Source organism: Gigantopelta aegis, unplaced genomic scaffold (assembly GCF_016097555.1).
Source record: "Gigantopelta aegis isolate Gae_Host unplaced genomic scaffold, Gae_host_genome ctg6791_pilon_pilon, whole genome shotgun sequence".
Classification (NCBI taxonomy): domain Eukaryota; kingdom Metazoa; phylum Mollusca; class Gastropoda; order Neomphalida; family Peltospiridae; genus Gigantopelta; species Gigantopelta aegis.
The window spans coordinates 1-9,299 of NW_024535305.1; the positions used below are offsets into that span (position 1 = coordinate 1).

Consider the following 9,299-nt stretch of genomic DNA (forward strand, 5'->3'; position numbering starts at 1 on the left):
TTGTTTAAAGGAAGGCAGGGAATTGTTTAATTAACAACGCACTCAACACATTTTATTTATGGTTATATGGCGTCGATTAGCAGCAAGGGATCGTTTATATGCACCATCCCATAGACAGGATAGCACATATCACGGCTTTGATGTACCAGTCGTGGTGCACTGGCTGGAGCGAGAAATATCCCAATGGACCCACTGACGGGGATTGATCCCAAACCGACCGCGCATCAAGCGAGCGCCTTACCACTGGGCTACGTCTTGCCCCGCGTTGTTAGATGGACTGTCGTGAGTTTGCAGCCATTGTAAGATGTTTGTGATAACAGAACCTTGTTGGTGACTACTATTTCATACTAAATACATTTTCTTGTTTAGAATACCAGTGTATGTATATCGAATGTGTTTGCTGTCGTACACTAATGTTTGTACCACTCAGTTTTTACTTGAATTCGTGATATATACAAACTTATTGGGAGGTAAAATCCGGTTTGGCCTATAACAAGCATTAGGACAACAACAAACACCTTGTAAATACAGACACTGATATTTTAAATAAGAAAATGTATTTAATGTGTATGTTACGTCATTGGTCGAAACTATTTTACAATGTTTGTAATCTTGGTACTGTCCCTTAAAATATTTTACAATGGTTGTAAACTCAGGACTGTCCCTTTAAACATTTTACAATGGTTGTAAACTCAGGACTGTCCCTTTAAGTAAAACATGCCTTTCATTTTTATTTTTTTTTAACTGTGCTTTAAAATACCTTGGTGTGTTTCATGCTGTTCGTAGAATAGTTATAGTTCCGATTAATCGACTTTCATGTGTGAAATAGTTTTCAGTTGTCATCAGCTTTAGCAATTGAAAGAAAAAAGAAAGAAATGTTTTATTTAACGACGCACTCAACATATTTTATTTACGGTTATATGGCGTCAGACATATAGTTAAGGACCACACAGATTTTGAGAGGAAACTCGCTGTCGCCACTACATGGGCTACTCTTTCCGATTAGCAGCAAGGGATATTTTATTTGCGCTCTATAATTCTGAATACAAATATTATTGGTAATAACTCTTACGGCGGAGTCCGACGCCATATAACCGTAAATAAAATGTGTTGGGTGCGTCGTTAAATAAAACATTTCCTTCCTTAACGCAGATATTACTTTTAATTGTAGAATGCAGACATTTGCATTTCAAGAAATCGTTCTGTCCCGGACCAGGCCACTGGCTATCCAGAGACTTGGCCCGTGACAGACATGCCTGAAACGTTAGTGGTACATGGACATGTAAAAGATACACACACACACACACACACACACACACACACACACACAAACAATGATCTCTGTCTGTCACACACACACACTCTCTTTCTCTCAGAGTCTCTCTGTCTGTCTGTCTCTTCCTCTCTCTATCTCTTCTCTCTCTCTCTCTCTGTTTTCCTGTCTCTGTCTGTCATTGCTCTCTCTCTCTCTCTCTTTTACTCGCTCTCTCTCTCTCTCGTCTCTCTCTATCTCTCTCTCTCTCTCTCTTCTCTCTCTGTCTGGGTCTCTCTCATGCTCTGTCTGTGTTTGTCCTCACCCTTTCTCTCTCTCTCTCCTCTCTCCTCTCTCTCCTCTCCAATCTCTCTTCCCTCCTCTATCTCTCTCCTCACTCTCTCTCTCTCGCGTCTCTCTCCGTCTCTCTCTCCCTCTTCTCTCATCTCTCCATCTCTCTCTCTCTGCCTGTGGCTGGTGTCCTGTCTCTGTATGTCTCGCTCTCGTCTCCCTCTCCTCTTTCTCTCTCTTCCTCTCTCTCACTCTCTGTCTCCTCTCCTCTCTCTCTCTCTCTCTCTCTCTCTCGTATCTCCTCTCTCGCCTCTCTCTCTCTCCTCTCGTCTCTCTCTCTCTCCTCTCTCTGTCTCCCTCTCTCCTCTCTCTTCCTGCCCTCTGTCTCTCTCTGTCCTGTCTGGTCTCTGGTGTTGTCTCTCCCCCTCCCTCTCTCTCCCTCTCTCGTCTCTCTCCCCCTCTCTCTGTCCTTCCTCTCCTCTCTGTCAACGCGGTGTGTGTCCTCTCTCTACACTCTCTCTCTCTCCTCTCTCTCTCTCTCTCTCTCTCTCTCTCTCTCCTCTCTCTCCTCTCATCTCCTCTCTCTCTCTCCCTCTCTGCCCCTCTCCTCTCTCCCTCTCTCCCCTCTCTTCCTCTGTGTCTCTCTTCTCCCCACCCCCTTCCCCTCTCTCGTCTCTCTCCTCCTCTCTCTCTCTCTCTCCCCATCCTCTCCACTCTCCCTCTCTCTTCTGTCTCTCTCTCCTCTGCGTCTCCTCTCCTCTCCCTTTCTGCCTCTCTCTCCCCCTCTCTCTCGCTTCTCCCCCTTTCTCTCCTATCTCCCTCTCTCTCTCCCCTCCCACCCATCTCTCTGCGTCTCTCTCTCTCTCTCCCGTCTCTCTCTTCTCTCTCTCTCTCTCTCTGCGTCTCTCTCTCTCTCTCTTCTCTCTCTCTCTGCGCGTCTCTCTCTCTCTCTCTCTCTCTCTCTCTCTGCCTCTCTCTCTCTCTCTCTCTCTCTCTCTCTCTCTCTCTCTCTCTCTCTCTCTCTCTCTCTCTTCTCTCTCCTCTCTCTCTCTCTCTCTCTCTCTCTCTCTCTCTCTCTCTCTCTCTCTCTCTCTCTCTCTATATATATATATATATATATATATATATATATATATATATATATATAATTATAGATATTTTATAGATATTTTTATTATTATTATTATTATTTTAAGAAGAAAAACAAAGAAAGAAAGAACAAAATATATATTATGCACATTTAAATATCGTGCTATTACGTTGTCATTGTTGTTGCTTGTAGCTACCTGTCGACGTCATTACTGTCGACACCGACCGGGTTTCAAGTGTCGCGCTGGTTACATCGTAGACAGGAACGGATGTCGAACATGCACGTGCAAACGTAAGTTGACAAAATCAGATAGAGCCAGAGTTAAAGGCGTTGCCACACGGTACAACTGTCTCGGACGAAAAAAATAATAGTAAATTTCTAATTATTACGTTTTATTTGATTGTTTAATACATATTCACACTGTGACGCCAGAGGGTACGAATTGCTCGTACGAAAATGGCCAATATGTTGCCAATAGTAAATTTGGAACAATTTATAATTATTATTATGTTATATTTTATTGCTTGTAAAATATGAATATTGCAAAATGTTGGAAGAGGCCCAAATGATAGGCTAACGCCTGTTGACCAATTTCCAGACCGCTACTATTTTTGAGCGGGAACAATTATTGTCAATACGACAATAGCCAGTTGCAAATAGAAAACGATAAAATCGTACTGTTTGTTGTCTTGTCACAGTTGGCTACTGTCGTTTGGCGTGGTCCTTACACAGTGATTGACTCAACAAAATATATGCATGGACATTTACTGCTGGAAAGAAATAAGGGCCGGGACACACAGACCGACTTTAATTCGTTAGTAAAGTAGTTATGACTTTATAGCATATTTTTCACTTTCAGTCCTGCAGCAGAGGCTGATACGCGGTTGGTCTACTATTGACCCTCCATCAGTGGGCCCATTGGGCTATTTCTCATTCCAGCCAGTGCACCACGACTGGTATATCAACGGCTATTGTACACGCTATCCTGTCTGTGCGATGATGCATATAAAAGATCCCTTGCCACTAATCGGTCTACGAGTGACCTCCATCGGTGGGCCCATTTGGGCTATTTCTTTTTCCAGTCAGTGCACCACGACTGGCATATAAACGGGTGTGGTATGTGCTATCCTGTCTGTGCGATGGTGCATATAAAATATCCCTTGATAATAATGTGAAAATGGCAAACAAGTCTCCCGTGGGTTGGCCCGCCACAATCTGAACAGATCAGGCCCTTTTAAGGGCCACTTCCGGGGCAACCTATGCGTAGCTCCCTTTTATATTTCGGCGAACCGTTCATAAATGCGCCCAATTTCCTTCATAAAAACTGCGCAACCTTTCGTTTTGGTTTAGTTCTACGCAATCTGATTAACCAGTAGATCTAACTAACAGCATTGCGTCGACTCCCATGACCAGGTGCCATTTCATCTATAAATAACAATTTAAATATCGACCAATTACACTTCGCCTTTATAGCGTTATTCGGTAGCACACAAATTCTAAACATATCGGGCGAGACTGTTTATGCAATCGGCGAACGTGTTGGTCTATTTCAACATTAAAAAAACAGGGGGAAAAGTGCAGTAATAAACTCTGGATTGTATACTAGTATAAACGGATTTTATGGCTATACCATCACAGTTTGTTTTGTTTTTTCGTCTTGAAACGAATTTTATATAAAAGTTTATATTGAAATTAGTTTCCGGCATATTTTGTAATTCACCAGAATCATTTCGTATACCCTCGGCATAATCCCGAATGTTTTCAAATTTTTTTCAAATCACTGGCATTGTTTTGCAAGTAAGGTTTTGATTGGTCGAATGAAAGGTCAACTTGACATGAACTCCAACGGAGTGTTGTTAGATCCACCGGTAATAGTAATTAACCAGTGGATCTAATTTTAATTAGATTGAGTCCTACGGGACATTCAACATTCCATAGTACCAGCGCCGGTGGGGCTGCTGGTGTTCCCTTGCACCTTTCAGTACGGGCGATCCTCTCTCCAACCCATAACAACTCTTTCCCTGCCCTGTACAAATGAGCCGGCCAAGACCGGCACATGCGTCCATCATAGGCGTGCGCTACAACAGCTTACTCTGAATGTGCATGTAAAACACTATGACATGACCTGAGCTAATGTAAAAATGTAGGGTGTTTCCTCTCTAAGACTATATGTCAAAATTACCAAATGTTGACATCCAATAGCTAGTGGTTTCGTTAACCAAAACAGAATTATAAGTGCAAATAGCTGTATAATGACAACAATGCTTACGCAATATAGCAACGATTTGATCTATTTTATAGTTGTCTTACCACCCTACCCCAAATAAATTGCTAGAAAAGGTTTTTCAACTGTTTCTGATAGTATTGGATGTCGACAATATCATAATAAAAATCTACCAAAATCAGACTAACGGAAAGATGTCAAATCCAAGATGGTGTCTAAGATACCCGCCTATGCCTTAAAATAGCAATAACTCCCTTAGTATTCACCGGAGAATGATAATTGTGGTGTCTACACCCAGGTTTTAGGGGTCAAGGAACTCAGTGAAATCGACATTTTCTTATCTGTTTCATTCATATGAAAGGCCAAATGTGTAATTATGTTGGTACCACACCTCCTAATATATTACGTTTGATTTTTTAAGACAAACTTATGTATACATCACAGATATGACTAGATAGCATATATACCTCATCTTGACTTATTTATACATCACAGATATGACTAGATAGCATATATACCTCATCTTGATTTATTTATACATCACATGTATGACTAGATAGCATATATACCTCATCTTGATTTATTAGTATAGACGAACGTTTAAAATTTAAAGTTAAATATTGTTTTAGTATTCTTCAAACATGTTTACTAAACTCATCAACCATGGAAATTTAATATTTAACATAAAAAAAGTGTTTTTCAACATAAATTATTCGATTTTCATACCAAAAACACCGCCATTATAGAGAGCCATGATTATTCCTGCTAACTGGGGGCAGCCATTTTGTTTCGTTTTTGTGACGTCCAGTGGTATAGCTTGGGGCGAAGTGACGTCAGCTCCGTCGAACTCCTCTTAAGCACAGTGTAAACAAACCTGACTTGTAAAGCAAAATAAATGACTTGATAGTATAATAAACTATTTAACTAAATATATTTCAATTTGCATCAATAGAACGAAATGAAGTTATAGTATTTTTCTTTTTTTAAAAAGCCAAAGAAAAACAACAACATATTATTATGCCTATTGGTATGCTACGTTCGAGCAAAAACGACCACTCACGATACCCAAGTGATCATTTTCTTTTCTTTGGGACTACGTAATTGGTCAGTTTTGTGATTATAGATGGGAAAGTCTACCTAATGAAGGTTTTTACAGAATTACTTACAGTAATAAAGCAGGACGGCTGATCGATTACGATTAGAGGGGTGTCCGTGCGGTTAACACACAATACCCTGTGATCTTAATAAAAGAGGCACGTATTTTTAGTGTGTCTAGACACAGTGTCTGGGGACCGTCTAAATATACACCTGCCAATCAGGAACCACAGGTACAGGGCACGGAAAGAAAATACCAATTAACTAAGAAAACACTCCGATTATTATTAACGTGGGTTAATTTATGTACAAACCATAATACAGTTATTTCAACACTAACAATGGTGGTTTATTTTGTATTAATAATATATAATTGTTGTTGGCTTACTGGGATGACCATTATTACAGAATATTGCAATGCATCCGCAGAAATCAGATATGTTTTGTTTCTTCAGTTTGAAGACTAATTCTTGACGTGACACGTTAGGTATTACGTAACTACCAGCTCGCCAGAGGGCGTATTCACTGGGATGATACAAAATGGCTGCGCCCGTTATATATAATAGCCGTCACATTTAACCGTTTTATTAATTAACTATACGATTATATTTGTTGATATTAAGCAATAATGTGCATTATATATCGTTGAATATGCATACCAGGTCAAATGCCTTGATTGTCCCTTCCTTTACCTGTTAGACAAACAATTATCTGACGACTCCATAAACATCAGTTTTGACACCAAGATCATATTTCTAAGTGTTGTAGATCTAAAGATATACAATTTCATTGATGAACATGCGACTATTTTGGTATATGGCCGCTATCTTGTTCGCACCAACTTTAGAAATTGTCATCTTATATGTTCATGAACTCTACCCCCCCCCCCCCACACACACACACTCCACCCCTATTAATTTCAGCCATAGTGACAAATGATATACTTCCGGCCCCAGTACACTTCACTTTTGGGGGTCTCGGCTGCAGGACTATTTATTATTTTATTCCCCTGAATAAGTTTAAAGTTTTTAAACATAAACTTTGGAATATTAAGATAGCTTCTAAGACAAATGTGATACATTTTAAACCAAAATGCATAGATGTAATGTGGGATGGAATGTCAGTACTGTGAGAATGACTGTCAGTAACATGGCTAAACTTGATGACATTTTGGATAATGAGTTTAGTTGCAATCAATATTTGCTGTTATTATTTGTGTATTCCCTTATCTATTTACATCAGTGTATGTGTATTCACATCTAAGGGTGCAAAAGTGTGGGACGTAGCCCAGTGGTAAAGCGCTCGCTCGATGCGCGGTCGGTGTAGGATCGATCCCCGTCGGTGGGCCCATTGGGTTATTTCTCGGTCCAGCCAAAGCACCACGACTGGCATATCAAAGGTTGTGGTATGTACTACCCTGTCTGCGGGATGGTGCATATAAAATATCCCTTGAAAACCTAAAAAAAAACAAAAAAAAACAACTATTTGTGTGTGCAATTTACAAAACAATCGGCTCAGAAATACAGAACTTACAGTAAATTCCACAGTATGAAAAAAAGGCGTTCTCTGTGTGACGGACTACAACCTTCTAGTTCAGGCTTTACGGTAATAGACTGTTTCATTCTATCACCACAGAGATGTACAGTGGACTGTGTCCAGTGGTTAGAACGTACGGCAAGACGTTCTGTCGGCGGCTGGTGATGAGGAACCAGTGTTCAGCACGAAAAAGGTGTCCCAGAGGTATGTGTGTATGGTTAGGGTAATTTAAAGCGAGAGACCCTAGTTTTTAAACACTACGGCCTAATTTAAAATCGGACATGTTTTCTTTTTATATTTATTCTTTAGATTTCCATTTGCCTATATCCGAAGTGTTTCTGATCATCCTGGTGTTTCTAATACCACAAAATGCATTTGTTTTCATATTATTAGAAACTTACGTATCTGTGAGAAGTAACGGCTATTGAGAAGAACGACACAGACACTTGTTTCACGTTATTAAAAAGCTGTATGCTAACCGGCCGCGAGGGATGCGAGCGATTATTTTTGGAAATCATTGATTTCAATCTTCGTATCCTAAAGCTGTATCCTATCCGCACGCATATACGACGCGACAGATTCATGTAGTCGAGCGCGCGACACAATACCGATAGCCCCTACGCGTGCTGTAACCTCACCGTGGTGCAGGGGTGTAACATTTTCTTTGAGAATGGCCAATACAGCACAACAAGTAAAAATCAGTATCCGTAAAATGCTGTGATATTTGTGCTTTTGCACAGTTCTTTACACTGTTTTTGTTTAAACCTTGCATTTTTATATTGATGTTGATCATCACTCTATTTATTTGCATTACCATAGTTTGACACCGAATAGCAGATGTATTTTTCGTGCTGGGGTGTCGTTAAACATTCATTCATTCATTCATTCATTCATTCATTCATTCATTCATTCCATACCGATAGGAATTGTTTCTATTTTTTTGTAGCGCGACACGAGCGACAAACATATATTAACTCATCAAATAACTTTTACTTGGCGGTTTCAACTGTTGATAACAATTTTAAAAAGAAGACTGTCGTTATGGTCGCGTCTGGTTAGGATAGAAATAGTGTCGCGTCGCTCGCATCGCTCGCGTCGCACGCGTCCGGTTAGGATACAGCTTAACTGGACGCGTGCGACGCGTCACATTTATCCGTCGCGCAGTACGCGTGCAGTTAGGATATGGTGATTAAAATGTGCTGTACTGTCTGTGGGATGGTGCATATAAAAAATAAAAGTGTTGACTATATGTCAAAATTACTATATGTTTAACATTCAGTAGCCGATGATTAATAAATCAATGTGCTCTAGTGGTGTCGATAAACAAAACATTTCTTTTTTGCTTACTCTAGGAACAATATGTTGCAAAGGTGTGTGCGGTAGAAGAAGATGTTTCAGACTGAGACGTGAGTTAGATACGTTACATCACACACACACAGACAGACAGTATATTAATGGTGAACTATTCATACTTAGACGTCAGTTAAATACGTTACATTACACACATACAGGCAGACACTATATTAATGGTTAACTATTCATAATTAGACGTCAGTTAAATACGTTACATTACACACACACACACAGACAGACAGTATATTAATGGTGAACTATTCATACTTAGACGTCAGATAAATACGTTACATTACACACATACAGGAAGACTCTATATTAATGGTTAACTATTCATAATTAGACGTCCGTTAAATGCGTTACATTACACACATACAGACAGACACTCTATTAATGGTTGACTATTCATACATAGACGTCAGTTAAATACGTTACATTACACACAGGCAGACAGACAC

The 9,299-nt window shown here is 40.0% G+C and overlaps 1 long non-coding RNA gene across 1 annotated transcript; it reads left to right on the forward strand.

The window, feature by feature from the left end:
• Nucleotides 1-2,825: 2,825 nt before the first annotated feature.
• On the forward strand, nt 2,826-8,954 carry LOC121366713. Its single transcript, XR_005957208.1, has 3 exons — nt 2,826-2,924; nt 7,588-7,692; nt 8,841-8,954. It is a non-coding gene; the product is annotated as an uncharacterized LOC121366713 (long non-coding RNA).
• The last annotated feature ends 345 nt before the right edge of the window (nt 8,955-9,299 follow it).